At 38.9% G+C, this 16,002-nt stretch overlaps 1 pseudogene; it reads right to left on the bottom strand.

Annotated features, from left to right (window-relative positions):
* Positions 1–9,126: 9,126 nt before the first annotated feature.
* Positions 9,127–14,920, bottom strand: LOC117695119 (uncharacterized; annotated as a pseudogene).
* Between the last annotated feature and the right edge of the window lie 1,082 nt (positions 14,921–16,002).

Here is a 16,002-nt window from a genome sequence, read left to right on the forward strand (position 1 = left end):
TCTCTAAAGACATGTACAGAGGCCCATCTTCTAGAGAATTCTAGATCTGACCATGTTTACAATTATCAATAACATATCAAGACCCAGAAGCTTCCTGTGATGCCTGGTCCTGGTAGTTAACTTGACCAGATTAAGAGTCATCTAGGGTAAAACACACCATGTGTTTATGGAAGTATTTTTAGAGGTGACTCACATCTATGACAGTGTCTGGAAAGGAAAGACCTAAATATTAGCAATGCCTTCAACAGGATGCCAGTTTGAAAAAGAAGCAATGTAGGGGGAAACCAGCTTGGGCATAGGCCTTCCTTCTTTATCATGAGCCAGTTTCTCTCAGTGTCAAATCAATAACAGTTTTTAATGCAGCTTTTAGGCTTTGAGCACTATGTTGGGATGGCTAAGATGATCAAGTACTTGGACTCAGGAGTTACCAGGTTCCCTACCTTTCCTATATGCAGATGGTCATTGTTTCACTATCCCTTCACCATTATTTAAACCTATTTACCAAAGTCACATTTTATAATATGTAGATATGACAGCTTAGGTATATTCTCGTGGCCATTACCTCTAAAGAAACCAAATAGACTACCCTTCATGGAAACCTTTCTATTTCAGCCTTAACATTTGAGACCATAAAGGAATCAGCAAAAAGAAGCTGGATTTTAAGAGTAGTATGCAGATGCTTCCAGGTAGACTAGAATTTATTGCAATATTTCCAAACAATACATTGATTCTCGACTCCTCACTTTTACCTGGAGAAGTGTTTTTATTATTCTTATTTTTGTAGCATGTAGCATTGGCTGGCTTAGAACTCATTATAGAGACTAGACTGGCCTTGAATTTGAGCAGTCCTTATATTTTGATATGTTATATTCAAGTATTCTTGTTTCTTCATTATTGGATCATGATATTAATAAAAATATAGACAGCCTTGTTTCTATGTGCTTTACTTTCCTAAGGTTATCCTGAAACACATCCTATTTTATTATCCAATTATTTTTAAGTAAATAATATAATAAAAATATATAAGTGGGGCTTAAGCTATAGATGATACCAAGCTACATCAAGGTTTGAACAAAGAGTAGTCTAACATGTACAACTAAACCACATGATAATGCAAATGCAATCAGATTAAAATAAAAAGAAAGGTAGAACATAGGACATCTTTTGTTGTAGTTGGGCTGGAGTTCTCTTGATTGATACTGTTGTGATAAGCCAAGAAATGCAGGATGCTACGAAAGGACTGTACTGTGTAACAAGATGGCAGAGGAGACGCACATTATGAGAAAAGGAAAAAAATGTAATTTAAGTCATAAATCATTGAATGACAGCTCTTTCTTTGGCAAAATGTAAGAAATAGATGACTCATCAGGTAAAGGCTCTTGCCACAAAACCTAAGAGCTAATCACATATGGTGGAAGGAGAAAAATTGCTCTGGCAAGTTGTCCTCTTCCACACACAAGCACACAAACATACACACACACACACACACACACACACACACACACACGGGGAGAGACAGAGAGACAGAGAGGCAGAGAAACTGAGATGTGGGGGGAAAGAAGAAATAAAATATAAGAAAAGAAATCTCACTGTATTTTAAAAATATACAAAATTGTTTTTATAAAGTATGTACCTGATAAAGAATTATAATCCAAAATAAAGAAATTATTTAAAACAAATATAAAAATAATCCAATTTAAAGCAGCCTTGTAACAGAAACTTTAATTAAAAAGGCATACAAATGACATATAGATGAAAATTGGTGCCTATCAGGAAAATGCAAACTAAAACAACACTGGACTATTATACCATACCTATTAGGATGGCTAACCTCCAGATTACTGGCAAGAGCAAATGCCGGCAGGGATATGAAACAGTAGGAACTCTCGTTCATTGCTTATTGCAACAGTTTTCAACCTATGGACCCCAATCCCACTGGGGGCCAAATGACCCTTTCACAGGGGTCACATATCAGATATCCTGCATATCCGATAATTTACATTATAATTCATAACACTAGCAAAATTACAGTTAGAAGTAGCAATAAAAATTTTACGGTTGGGGTCACAACATGAGGAACTATATTAAAGGGTCTCAGCATTAGGAAGGTTGAGAACCATTGGCTTATTAGAATGAAAAATGATAGAGCCACATTATACCAGTTTATTATACAAACTAATCATACCATTACCCTAAAAAAAATCTAGCCATCATATTCTTTGATACTTACTCAAATGTTCTGAAAACTTATGTCCTGAACAACACCTGTGCATGGATGCTTATAGCAGATTTATTTATAATTGTCAAAACATAGAAGCAACCAAGATGTCCTTTAGTAAGTAAATGGATAAATAATGGCACATCAAGATGTGGAAAATTATTCCATGCTAAAAATAAATGAGCATCAAGCCCTGAGAGATGTGAAGGAAACTTAAATAGCTGAGTGAAGTAAGGAAGTCTGTGATGTGGTTTCAATTATCTGACATATTGGAGACAGCACTGTGGGGAGGTTTAAAAATCAAAAAAAAAAAAAAAAAAAAAAAAAAAAGAAAAACCAGTCGCTTCCAATAGCAAGGGACATAAACACGCAAGGCTCAGAGGACATAATTTTTAGTTTTACAGAAGTATACTCTACATTCCCCATATTCTGATCCATATCCCACATACCCTTTCTCTACCACTCACCTTTCCACAAGTCTCCTCTACCCCTATAGACAGTTTCATGTTATAGATACACATAGGATTTTCTGTACCTATATAAAATCTCGGAGTCTTAAATGAGAAAAAATATATGATATTTGTCCTTTATGAGAATGGCTTCATTTATTTAAGATTATTATCCCTAGTTGTATGCATTTTTTTGCAAACAAACTAACTTTCTTTTCGTTATCCATTTTCTGTTGTTGAATGTTTAGGTTGGTTCCATAAATTAGCTATTAGAACTAACACTGAAGTAATTGTTAATGTGCAGATATCTATAATATGTTAACTTAAGGCCCTTCTGGCAAATACCTAGAAGTAGTTTTTTTGGGTCAGACTAACATCTAGTTACATTTTTAATGCCCATACTGACCAACAAAGTATTTTGATTAGTTTATATTCCCACCAGGAACAAATAAAAGATTCTCATTTCTCCACATCCTTGACAGCATTTGTTGTTTTGTTTTTCTTTTTTTCTTTTTTATGGTCCTCTTTTTGTTTATTTTTCTCACATATATTACATTCGACCACAGTTTCCCCTCCTTCCTTGTCCCCCAGACTTTCCTCCTATTGCCTGTCTCCCCCACATTCTCCTTCCTGCCTTCCTTCAAAAAAGAGTAAGCCTCCCAGGGACATCAACCAAACACTGATCAACAAGCTACAATAAGACCAGGCATGAACCATCACATCAAGGCTGGACAAGGCAGCCCTGTAGTAGGAAAAGGGTCTTACAAGTAGGCAAAAGAGTCAGAACAACCCCCTCTCCCACTGTTGGATTCCCACAAGAACACCAAGCTACTCAGCCATAACATATATCTAGAGGACCTAAGTCAGGCCCCTCCCTACAGGCTCCTACATCTCTCAAATTCTTGTGGTAAAAGAGATGGGACCTTAGTGAAGTTTTGATTTCTATGTCTATGATGACTGGTGAAGTTACTCATATATTTATTACATAGTTGTCTTTCATCTTTTGATAACTATTTGTTCATTTCTTTGGCCTCAGGAGAGTCTTAATAGCAATAGAACAGGTATTTTGATATCAGATAATGCCAGTAACATTTATCAAAATACATAGACTGTACATTAGCAAAACCTAGTATAAATTATGGGCTTTGGATACTAAAAGGGTCATCATTTCTAACAAGCATACTGTTCTTGTAGGGAATGTTGACAATGAAGAGGCTTGTACATGCTCAGTGGCAGAAAGTATATGAGAAATCTCTGAAGGCTTCTCTCAATTTTGCTGTGAAGTCAAAACTTTTCTAAAAAGTCAAGTTCATTAAAAGTTTCCCAGTTATGTTAAGAATGGCACACAGCGCTGAGAGCAGTGACTGGGTGAAAATTACTGTCACTAAGTTGTTTCAGTTGGCTATAAAGTTTCAGAATATATTTTTTCTTTTTTTCCTTTTTATTTATTCTTCTTTCATAATATTACATTCTGGCTGCAGTTTCCCCTCCCTCCCCCAGTCTCTGCCTCACCTCTCCTGATCCACCCCCCTCAAAAAAGAGCAGGCTTTCCAGGGAAATCCGAATATATTTTTAAATAAAATTTATTTTTGCCATACAAACTAAGAAGCTCGAGTTATATTTACTAAGGTGACAATAAGAAAAACTAGGTAGAATGCATTGGAGGTTTGACTGTTTATACTGGAATCTAAGAGGAAATGAAAAACAGAGAGAGAGGTGGGAGAGAGGAAAGAAGCCAACATTATATACTGGGGCTTTTATACTTTGGAGAGCACACCAGCGTATGAAACGCAGCTTAGTTTACATCCATTATAACCCCTCAGAGAATACCAAAAGTACTACAGTGATAGTGCCATTGGGACAATAGTATCTGGGGAAAGAAAGAAGCAAAAGGTGTAAGTTTCTGAGGGAAACTTTGGCATCTCTCCACCCCTGGTTATTATTCCCTTTCTAGGTGTGTAGAAATGAGAAGTTCACAAAAATACCTCAAGAAATGAATAGTCATTCATAGAACTAAACCCATCCAACAGCAAATGTATAGAGTTTTTTCTGACTTTCATTTGTTTCTTTCTTTTATAAAATTGTTCTTGGAGACAGGGTTTTCTCTGTGTAGCCTTGACTGTCCTGGAACTCACTATGTAGAACAGGCTGGCCTCACACTCACAGAGAGCTGCCTGCCTCTGCCACTTGAGTACTGAGAGTAAAGACATGTGCCATCACCACCAGGTTTCTGCCTTTAATTTCCATTCCCAGAAGAACTATAAGAAAGGTGGGTCATAAATACTCACATAGTCTCTAGAAGAGCAAAAATGTGCAGCTCTGCACAATGAGCGCTGCTCACTTAGTAACTACAAATTATTTACATATTATTGTTTACAAATTGCTAGGCTAGACAAAATGGCAGTTTCTAAGAAATAGAGCCACATCCACTTATTTAGTTCCTCTCCTTTTTCCAGGATCACTCCAAAGCCCTGTCAGCAATAGCTTACCCAGCACTCAGAAAACCTCCCCTCTGACCATACATCTGTCTTTGGTCGATAGTTTCTAAAACTACTCCAGAAAGAAGCTGTTTATGCTACACACCAAATGGTTAACAGTCATGGCAAGCACTGCCTTGGCTAATCAGGCCCAGCTCTGCATGTTACTTCTAGCTCTTTTCAGGAAGGCTTTTCAATGACAGATATTTAGAGTGCCTACTATGTACCTGTGGAATAAATACATTTTTCTATAGAGATACATGGATAAGACAAGAAGCTTGCATTCAAAAGGTTTTTTATATCTAAACAAAGAAGATACATAAGTGATACTATCCCATAGGATGGTTATGACTGGACTACAAAATGTCACCCACAGGCTCATGCATTGGAGACTTAGTCTCAAGCATTCACATATTTATTATCTAGTTGTCATCCATCCTTTGACAACTATTTGTTGATTTCTCCGGACACAGAAGAGTTTTAAGAGCAACAAAAATTTCCTGTATGGTGATGTTGGATAATGTTATTATACATGTATCAAAATCCTACTATTTTGGGAGGTTTTAGGAATGTTTGGGAGATAGCTAATGGATAGGGGAGTTATAACACTAGAGGGATGTCTTTAAGAACCCAGTCTCCCATGAAGAAAATTAAGCTCCCTGACATATGTTTCTGCTACCATGATGTTCTGTCCAAATGCATGGATCCAACCAAACATGGAGTCGATACTCTGTAACTGTGAGTCAAAACAAATCTGTTCTTCCTGGGGAACTAACTAATGCAATAATTAAGTGAAACCTAGGCCTTCATAGGAGCAGAGAAGGATGTAAGTATGTGGCATCTGAAACAATTAAGGCCAAGAGGTATCATGAAGAAAATCACCAGTTTATATTTACTGACTATTTACCATTTGCTCTGATTCCATAATAAGCCTTTTCCACAAACTTTCTCGTTTAATTATCATAATCAAATAAGTAGCCTCATCTCCATTTAAAGGTATGAAAAAGTAAATAGCATATCCAAAATCATGTAGCTATTTAAAACTTGGAATTAGTCTGCTTTAATCTACATGCTTGGGTCCCAGTTCTCAAGATGATAGTAATAAGAGGTAGGGCATTGGCAAGGCGATTTAATCTTGATTGCAGAGCCCTCATTATTAGAACTGGTGTGTTTAAAATAGAACCTAGTAAATCTAAGCCCCCCACAAGGCAAAGATGCTCTAGGAGTTGGACTCTCACAGACATTAAGTCCATAGACACATTGGTCTCAGGCTTCCTAACCTTCACAATCGTGCATTGAATGATGTACCCAGCCTATGATATTTTATCCTCAAAGCACTGTAGATATATTCCAGATCTTTCTGATTCCCCAGCCAAAGGTAAGGGTTTCTGTTTGGTTTTAGTTTTGTTGTTGTTGCAACTTTAGAGTTATTGGCTTTTTATCTTTCTATCTATCTATCTATCTTTCTTTCTTTCTTTCTTTCTTTCTTTCTTTCTTTCTTTGTTTTTCTCTTTCTCTTTCTTTCTCTTTCTTTCAGCATGGCCCAAACACTATTCTATACTAATGAAGAGAAAAAGCAAATTTGCCTCTCAGGAATTAAATTATATTGAAAGTTAAGTTCTCTTAGGGAGAAAACGACATGTAAGTTGGGATATAACAAGTGCTTAGAGCAAAAAGTAATAAAGAACATTTAGTAAAGACTTCTAGATATATCATTGTAGTGCAACAAAGTTAAATTTGTTAGTTTGATAAAATAATAGACCACAGGTCAGAAAAAAATAGACACCTAGCCAAAAACAAGCAAACAAAAAGCATTATAGGGTTATGCTAAATTGGAGGGATAGAAGAATGCAAATAAAACTTAAATAAAATATTGTTTTGGGAGTCTTGAGAAAAAGTAAGGGTATATGTAAATGGGTCAATATCATGCCTGGGATCAGAAATAGACCTGGTGTCCTGTCTCCTTGGAAACAAATGAATTAAGACAAATGTGCCTAAAATCCTTTATTTGAAACTCAACAACTGGATTGGAAATTAAGGCTGTTTTCAGGAAAGAATGAAATGTTCCATTATTACTAATATGATTCACAGGACAAAGTTTTGAAAACCTGAGATATTATTATCTTAGTATTATATTCTTTAATTGATTTCCAAAAAGAATCTTAGTTCATTTTTACAGGTTCACAAAGTTCATCCTCCAACTCTAATAATCTAAGTGTTAAGTAGCAGAGATACTGAAAGGTAAAAAGGCAGCTCTCTCTACACAGAAAGAGAGTAATTTAACATTCTTCTGTGATTTATAAAAGGGAATAAATAAGATGGGAGGGTACAAATGGACTAAGATGAAGCAGTACTGTGTAGAAATTAGAGTGAACCTGTTCAGAACATTGGACAACATCTATTAAATTAAAGGACACATTAGGATCACAACAGCAGTAAGAGTAGCAGAATGGGGATCTCTATTTATATCAAGTCTATACTGTAACAGGCTAGACAAAAAGTTTCAAGTGAGTTTGTATTTACACAGGCCATGAGGAAATTTTACATCATATATCATGAGTGTAGAAAAACCTACCAGCTGACTTACAATATATATGAGACTGGGAAAATCAAAAAATGCTATCTCAATCTACAAGGAAAACAAAAAGAAGAGAACTTATTCTGTCAAGAAGCAGCTATCAGAAATCAAGTTCTGTCTCTATTAGTGAACAATCACCAAACTCAAAAACACACACAAGAGAAGTCACAATGGCCTATGAATAAGCAGATGAGACATGCAAAATATAAAAAAATTAGAAATTCAAAGCTTAAGACACTATTTCCACCTGCCTTTATCTTCTTCATGAAGCAGGTAATTACTTGAGACTTTTATGACCTCCTTCTGAAGGTAGGACAGCCAGTTGCAGTAGCTAATGAAAATCAGGTTTCCCCAGCTGTGCAGTAGGAATACTGAGAGGATGATTAGACTGCCAACAGGATGCTCCAGGGTAAGTACACAGAGACAAGGATTATTTTAAACTTAACTATCAAAAATGAAGCTTTGTTATTTTAGCAACTATATGTTACTTTTTTTGTTTTTTGACAGAAAATACTTAATATAAAGAGATTTCAAAGAGAAATTACTCTTACTGACTCCTCCTTGTTTTAAATATTGCAATCCTTAATGCTTGCCCCCATTGATTCTGTGTCAGGAGTCAGAAGCATGGCAGTAGGGAGCCTGTGGCAGAGGTACTCACATTGTGGTAAACAGGAAACAGAAAGAAATGCATTCACTGACTTTCTTGTTCCTTCTGTGTTCTGTCTAGACTTGTGTCCTATGCAGAACATCCTCTCCAACCTTGGTAATTCTCTCTGGAATACCCTCTAAGGTATGGAGGTATGGGTTGCTTATCTTTTATTGCCACTCTATTTGAGATAAACCATCCAGTACCCTTTTTTCATTTATTTATTTATTTATTTATTCATTCATTCATTCATTCATTCACTTTACATCCTGATTGCAGCCCCCCAGCCTCCCCATCATATAAAGCCTCCCCACCCCTTCCTTTCACCCCTGGGAAGGGAGAGATTCCCCACTCTGCCCCCTCAAGTCACTGAAGATTAGGCACATCTTCTCCCATTGAGGTCAGAAGAAGCAGCCCAGTTAGGGGAACAGGATCCACAGGCAGGCACCAGAATCAAGGTAAGCCCCTGCTCCAGTTACTGGGGAACCCACATGAAGACCAAGCTGCACATCTGCTACATATGTGCGGAGGGGAGGGGTTTAAATCCAACTCTTGTATGCTCTTCAATTGGTAGGTCAGTCCCTGGGAGCCCTCAAGGTTGTTAACTGTTGGTCTTCTTGTGGAATCTTTATCCCATCCAGGTTCCTCAGTCCTTCTCTCAAGTCTTCCACAAGATTTCCCAAGCTCAGTATAGGGTTTGGCCATGAGACTTTGCATCTGTTTCAGTCAGTTGCTGGGTGGAGCTTCTCACAGGACAGTTATGCAAGGCTCCTGTCTGTGAATCCAGGCTGACAGATACAAACATAGCCTAAGGCTGCAAGGTAGTTGAAGGACAGAGACAGGCCTGTAATGTGTCCCTATTGATTCTCTGAGGACAGCTCAGCACAACCTCCCCCCCAAAAGGGTTTGCTACTGCATTCATTTATGTCTGCCTCCCACAGGGCACTTGTGTATCTGGGCGAGAAGTGACAAATATAGCTGTCTTCACATGTTGTATCATTGTGACAAGGCTTTGACCAACAAAGGGGCATCAAAGTCTCACAGTGTGCCCCTGTAAATCCACTACCCATGCTGTCTCAGTAGTAGCTGTTCCCTCCACCCACACATCAACCTCCATGAAAACATGGCTGGCTGGCACAGTCATCAAAATTGAGTTCACAGTAGTCTTCAAGGAATCTAGGTAAGCAAGCCCCAAGAGCGTACTGACATGTGGCACCATGTAGACATGGCTGGGATTCACGTTCATCAATTTTCAACTCACAATTCACATCAGAGTTCTCTTGAGGACAGACACATGTGTCTTCCTATCTCATCGGGGAATACCACACCACACATCCACTTCTTAGTCACAATGATTTAGAATGCCTTGGTATCCAAGCACACGGAAGCAGGAGTGGCCATTGATTCCATCCTGGCACACAGCACCATTATGACAAGGAGTGAAGCACACTCAGTGTGATCTGTCTCACAGAACCTTCCAGCATATGCAGCAGGACAGATACAGACAGGGTGCTCAGGGTCTTTATATAAGATATATAAGATATATGTTGGCAGGTGTTCCCTCCACAGGAATTAGTGGAAGACTCACAGGCCAGCCCCTTTATTCCAGGAAGACAAGGACACCAAAAGCCCCTTTCTCCCTGGTTATTCACACAAGTGGCAATTTCATGACAGGGACTGGAGAAGCAAAGGTATTTTAGATCTTCACAGTCTTTATCCAAATTATTAGCTATGGCTAAGCAACAATCGTTGTCTTCTGGAAAATCCTTTCATATAGAATTGTTTTGGCAAGATTTTCAGTGACACCTGGTATTGTTTTTATTACAAAATGAATCCTGGCACCTGAAGTCACTGCAGGACTCAGGTACATCCTTTCCCACTGAGACCAGTCAAGACAGCCCAGTTAGGCAAGCAGGATCCACAGGCAGGCAACCCAGAGACAGGGTAGGCCCCAGCTCCAGTTGTTGGGGGACCCACATGATGACCAACCTGCATATCTGCTACATATGTGTTGGGGCTTCATCAGGCACTCTTAAGAATATATAATATTTTTTAAAGATAACTGTATTCTTTTTTGAAAACTTCATGTTTTAATATGCATGAGAAATTCACCTATATCACTCCTGTTTCTCCATCTCACCCTTAAACTCCCCCCATGTTCCACTTCATAATTCGTGAGCTACTAACAGAAAGTGCAAGATTCCAGCTATTAGTCAATCCATGATGCTCCATGTCTCAACTGGTTTTCAGTAGACACTGAAATCCCAAAGAAGTAGGCTCCAATGCTAGTGAAGGAATGGACTTGCCATTGAGAGCAAGCAAACAAAGAGCAAATGCTTCCTTCTTCCGTGATCTTTATATAGACTGCCAGCAGAAGGTATGACCCAAAATAAAGGTGGATTTTCCCATCTCAAAAGGTCTGGACTAAAATTGTCTTTTCCCATTTCAAATGATTTAATTAAGAAAAATATCCCTCACAGGTGTGTACCAGGCCACTTGCGCTCTAGTTAATTCCAGATGTAATCATGTTGACAACCAAGAAGAGCTATCACAATTCCACCCTTGTCAACTTGACACGCATTCATATCTCCTTAGGACATGCTTAATTTTCTAATGAAAACAATAATCAGATTATAATTATGCCTAACACACTATAACTGTCTCATGTACAACCACAAACACATTATAAATTTTAGAATATTTGGCAATGTCCCTTGAGGGATATTTTTTATAAGCTCAAAACTAAAGTATAATAACTGCTGATATTCTCTTAATTGATGTTGCATTACATGATAAAGAAATCCAGGAAAGAAAACACAAATATCTGTACAAACACATCCTTAATAAAATATGACAAGAAGCCCTCGTGTCAATTATCCTCTTTGTTTCCTCTACTACCCATTTTGTATTTGTTCCACTGTCAACAAGCACTTCAGCGGGTTTTGGATATTTTCCTAAAAGAGTGGCCCATACCTTTATTCCTGATGCGTCTGTGCCATTTGTCATCTTGCCTGGATTAGAATGTTGTAGTTTCCCATTGACTTCATTCACAGGACATGATAGCAACAAGAGATTCCCTAAAGGATCTCCTGCACTCCAGATGTCATCTTTCTTACCTCCATTGTAGAGAAGCTACCCAATTTCCCCATGATTATTCTGGACGAATTACCCCCCTCTAAAGATAATTAAATCCCAAAGTGACCAGGGGAAGTATAAGCTTCAGGTAGAATGGAATGTTTGTTGTGGCTCTTGGTAAGAGCACTTCGCACTCTAGAAGCCAAACTTCTAGGGCAGAAGAGCTTAAGGTCACTGGAATGGGAAGCAAAAGTTTTCCTAGTGGGTTGTTAGAGGTGATAGTGAATGAAACTATTCCATTTTCTGTATTTTTATTCCTAGACCTGTGGATATAGGAGAAACCATACCATATAGTGGACACTGATTCAACACATATACTGCATTCTAGAGAACTCTGCCCCAGCCCATCAGGATGCTGCCACCTAAAAGGCATTGTAACTCTGTCTTCAAAAGGCCATTCCATCTTTCTATCAGGTCAGCTACTTCAGGATGATGAGGAACATGATAAGACTAGTGGATTCCATACTCATGGGCCCACAAATGTATTTCTCTGACTCTGTAATGAGTTCTTTGGTCAGAAGCAATATTGTGTAGAATACCGTGATGCCAGATAAGACATACTGTTGAGAGGCCAAATCGTTTAAGTTCAGACTCCTTTTTAGAGAATCTGACCTAAGTTTAAACTCAGGTAAACTAACAGGCTGGTACCTAGCATTAGTTTCCAAGTTCCCCCCCAACAAACCTGAGCCTACCTCTAGTCTCCAGGCTAATCTCCAACAAGACCAGCCATTCCAGATTACACCCTCAACAGTACTAGTGTCTCCAGGTTATTCTGCCAACAAACTTGTACCCCCAGATTACAAGCCCACCTCCTGCCTAGCAACCACCAATACAGAGGAGAGCAGAAATTAAGCTTATGATATGACTCCCAGCACCAGCCAATTATGTTAAAGACCACAATGGCTTTCCAATTAGATGCTTGCACACTTACCCCCTGCTTGCTGCTTACTATAAAGCCTTCCCTCAATAGACATTCAGGGCTCCCCCCACCCAAAACCATCCTGAGTGATGGTGGTGTGTTGAGGGGTTGAAAGCTATCTTGAATAGAATAAAGATGCAACCCTGCTGTGGGTTGCATCAGATTGGCTCCTGTCAGGCTTTTTTGGGACCACTATTTTCCTGGCACTTTGCTGTAAGTCCACAAATGGTGGCAATTCGTGTTCTAGACCCCATGTGTAAACCCCATCTCTGCCACCATGACCACTTTGTTCATGGTCCCATTGGGCCATGACAGAGATAGCTAGAGAAAGAGGTGAACAGGCCACAGAATGGATCATCCTATTTACATGATTATTAAACCCCTCTTCAGCTGAGTCATTTTCATGTGATTTACATGGGACACAAATATCTTCAGATTCTTTGCCCAGAGCTAGACACATCCTTTTTTTCCAAAATGTCTTTCTTACCAGTTTTCCAAACATGTTTTCTACAAATCGCTGACCATGCTGCCAATCCACTAGTTATAGCCCATGAATCAGTGAAAACTCGTACACCTGGCCATTTTTCCTTCCAAAAAAAAAAATGTGTACTGCCTGAAGTTCTGCATACTGTGAAGATTTCCCTTTGCTGGTGTCTTCCAGGAAAAGGGTTGTGAAGTGGAAATTTCTGTGTTTTTTTTTCTGGAAACTCAGTTATGTCATATGATGTTTTGCTGAAGCAGACATAGGTGAGAGGAGGCTTTGCTCACCTTGCATTATGTTGCTGATCTTCCCTTCTTGTATCTTTGTAGAGAGTAACTCGCCATTGAACTTCTCATGATACTCCTGTAGCTTCTTGCCACTTCTCTAGACTCTGGCCAATTGGTGGAGCCTCATAGTTTCTTCTGGATAGAACTGTCATTGCTGATTCATGAGTGGTGATTGCCAAGTAGACCGGACTACTGTTGATCATGAGTGTTAGTGTCTTGCTAGTGGACTAGATTACTGACAACTAAGATCCCAATCTTAGCCCCAAAAGAACTATTTCCAAACAAGTCCCTAAGCCCCGTTTCATATTAACCTTTCTTTCTCACTACCTCTGGTGAGTGGTTGGGTAGAAGGGAAGTTAAAGCATTTAAGAAGGGAAGTTGAAGCATTTCAGAACCCTTATTAAAGTAGGTTTTTGAAAAATCTAAGTCAACAGGGTTGTAATGCTATAGCTCTCCACTTCTGGGTAGTGCCTACATGAAGTGCAGGATCATCAGTAAACCTGGCCACCCTTGCCTTCTCTTCGTCAGTCAATCAATCATAAGGCACACCAAATGAGTCTATAGGTGCATGCTTGGAAGCAGATGGCATTGTATCAGGAGTAGTGACCATAAACATTTGGACAACTTCTTCATATAACTTACTTGTGTCTTCAGAACCTGATTGCGTCCAATAACATATATACCACTTCCATTTTATAATGGATTGCTGCTGTGCACGAGCTACTTTATGGTTTGGTGGGTCAGATAAAACGCAGCCCATGATGGCCAACTTAGGTCACAAGGTAACTTGGAGGCCCTTGGTCAAATGTTCAATTTCCACCAAGGCCTAAACAGCTGAAGAAATGCCATGCAGAGGAAGAATAGTTGTCTGCGTATGATGGTAGAGCCAGGAATAGCCATCACAATGTTTTGGTTTCTTTTGGTTTTATGACCCAATTAGTTTCATTACTGTTGCTTATAATAGCATGAATGGACCTCTATATATAGGAGTGGCTACACCATGGAAGACTTCTTTCCCTCCCATAACAAAACAAACAAACAAAAAGAAATATATAAGCTATACATGAAGACAAGTCATTAAAAGACATAAAATCCATATAGAAATGTGGTCCACGTGTAGAAATCTGAAGTAGTTAGGCTTTAAGCTTCAGTAAGGCAAATGTGTTCTTCAGTGATAATTTGTTTGTTGTTATTTATAAGGTGTGTACTTTTAATAAAACTGGTCTCAAGTTAGTGTGTATGAAATCCCTAGGTGCCTTGACACCTCTGTACATTTCCAGGGAGGCCAAAAGCAGTGAACAATGGAGGGTCTATACTTGTACTCTTCCTTGATTATCCATATCTCCTAGAAAGTGGCTAATGAAACCAGGATAGAGCCACTGAGCCGCACAGAATGTGTGAATTTATTGGAGTGATAATCTTGATCCTCATGGTGCTAGGAGCCAGAGCAGTGATCTCCTTCTTCATCCTGTCATTGATACCTGGTCCATACAGTGGTGCCACCAGACAACACTGTGTTGGCATAGTAATTTTTTTGCAAATATTGGCATCACACCATAATGGAATTAAAGGTAATTTCTTGGATGCTGCAAGACGGAATGTTGGAGGAGACTCTCTGGGCAGTGGACCTACTCGTTACCAATAGTGATGATCTGGCCATCAGGCTGCACATAGCTCCTTCCCAGGAAGGAGAAAGATACAGTGATGATTATATTTTGCTCAGAGTTCATGGTGACATACAGCAGTTTCTCTTTGATGTCATTCTCAATTTCCCACTGGACTATGTAAGGAAACTGTAGCTACACTCAGTCAGGATCTTCAGACATAGTCTGTTAGATCCAAGCAAGCCTAGAGTCTATCACAAGTTGGTGGTAAGACCTGAAGCATCCAGGATAGTACCTACTGAATGGCTAAGTACATGGCTGGGGTGTAGAAGGTCTAAACATGATCTGGGTCATGTTTTCCTGATTGGCTATGAGGTTCAGGTGATCTTTGGTGAATAACACCCGGGTGTTGGGGGGGGAACATGCACCGTATTGTAAAAGGTATGGTGCCTGTTCTTCTCTGTGTCATCCCCGTTGGTGACAATATTGTGCCCAATGGACTACTTCAGGGTTAGGATGCCTCTGTTGTTCTAGACCTCAGTACCCACATAGTTCTTCTGTCCCATGTCTAAAATCAGACCCTGATACAGAAGGCATCCAATGATGGAGGGGAAGATGGCATTATGATCATAAGAAGCTGCAAGTCAGTTTTGCACATGCTGGATCCATTGTTGTCCTAGTTGTTCATGGCCAACTGAGAGGTGGGCTAGGAACAGCAACAGAGATGCTGCAAGAGGCTCGTGTTCATGAGGTAGATATGGATTTCACAGTGTCTTTGGTAATATTATATTTGTCCCACACAATGACTTTAAAAGTTTCCTAAGCTAACTTTCTAAACTTTACAAATTGAAACTATCATGTTTTTTTTAAAAAAAAAAAATCAAATTACCTGTTTGCTTCTTTTGAAGAATCAAATGATTTAACAAGATTTGGACCATGTTCTCAAGTGGCAGAAGGAAGCTGCGGTGGGTGGGAGGTGATTCCCAGTCCCCATGGATTCTATATCATTTCTGAATGTTTCAGACCCATACACTTTCACTTATTTATATTACCACTCAGAATCCTGGAGGAGTTTGTAATTCCTGTCTAAAGTATCAAACTTCATGCTACTTTATTGAACAAACAAAATACATCCCATCTGTTCACTCATATACTCAAAAAATCATTTGGGTTTCTTTCTCTTTTTTTTTTGTCTCTCTTTTCAGAAA

This window comes from Arvicanthis niloticus, chromosome X (genome assembly GCF_011762505.2).
Source record: "Arvicanthis niloticus isolate mArvNil1 chromosome X, mArvNil1.pat.X, whole genome shotgun sequence".
Lineage (NCBI taxonomy): Eukaryota > Metazoa > Chordata > Mammalia > Rodentia > Muridae > Arvicanthis > Arvicanthis niloticus.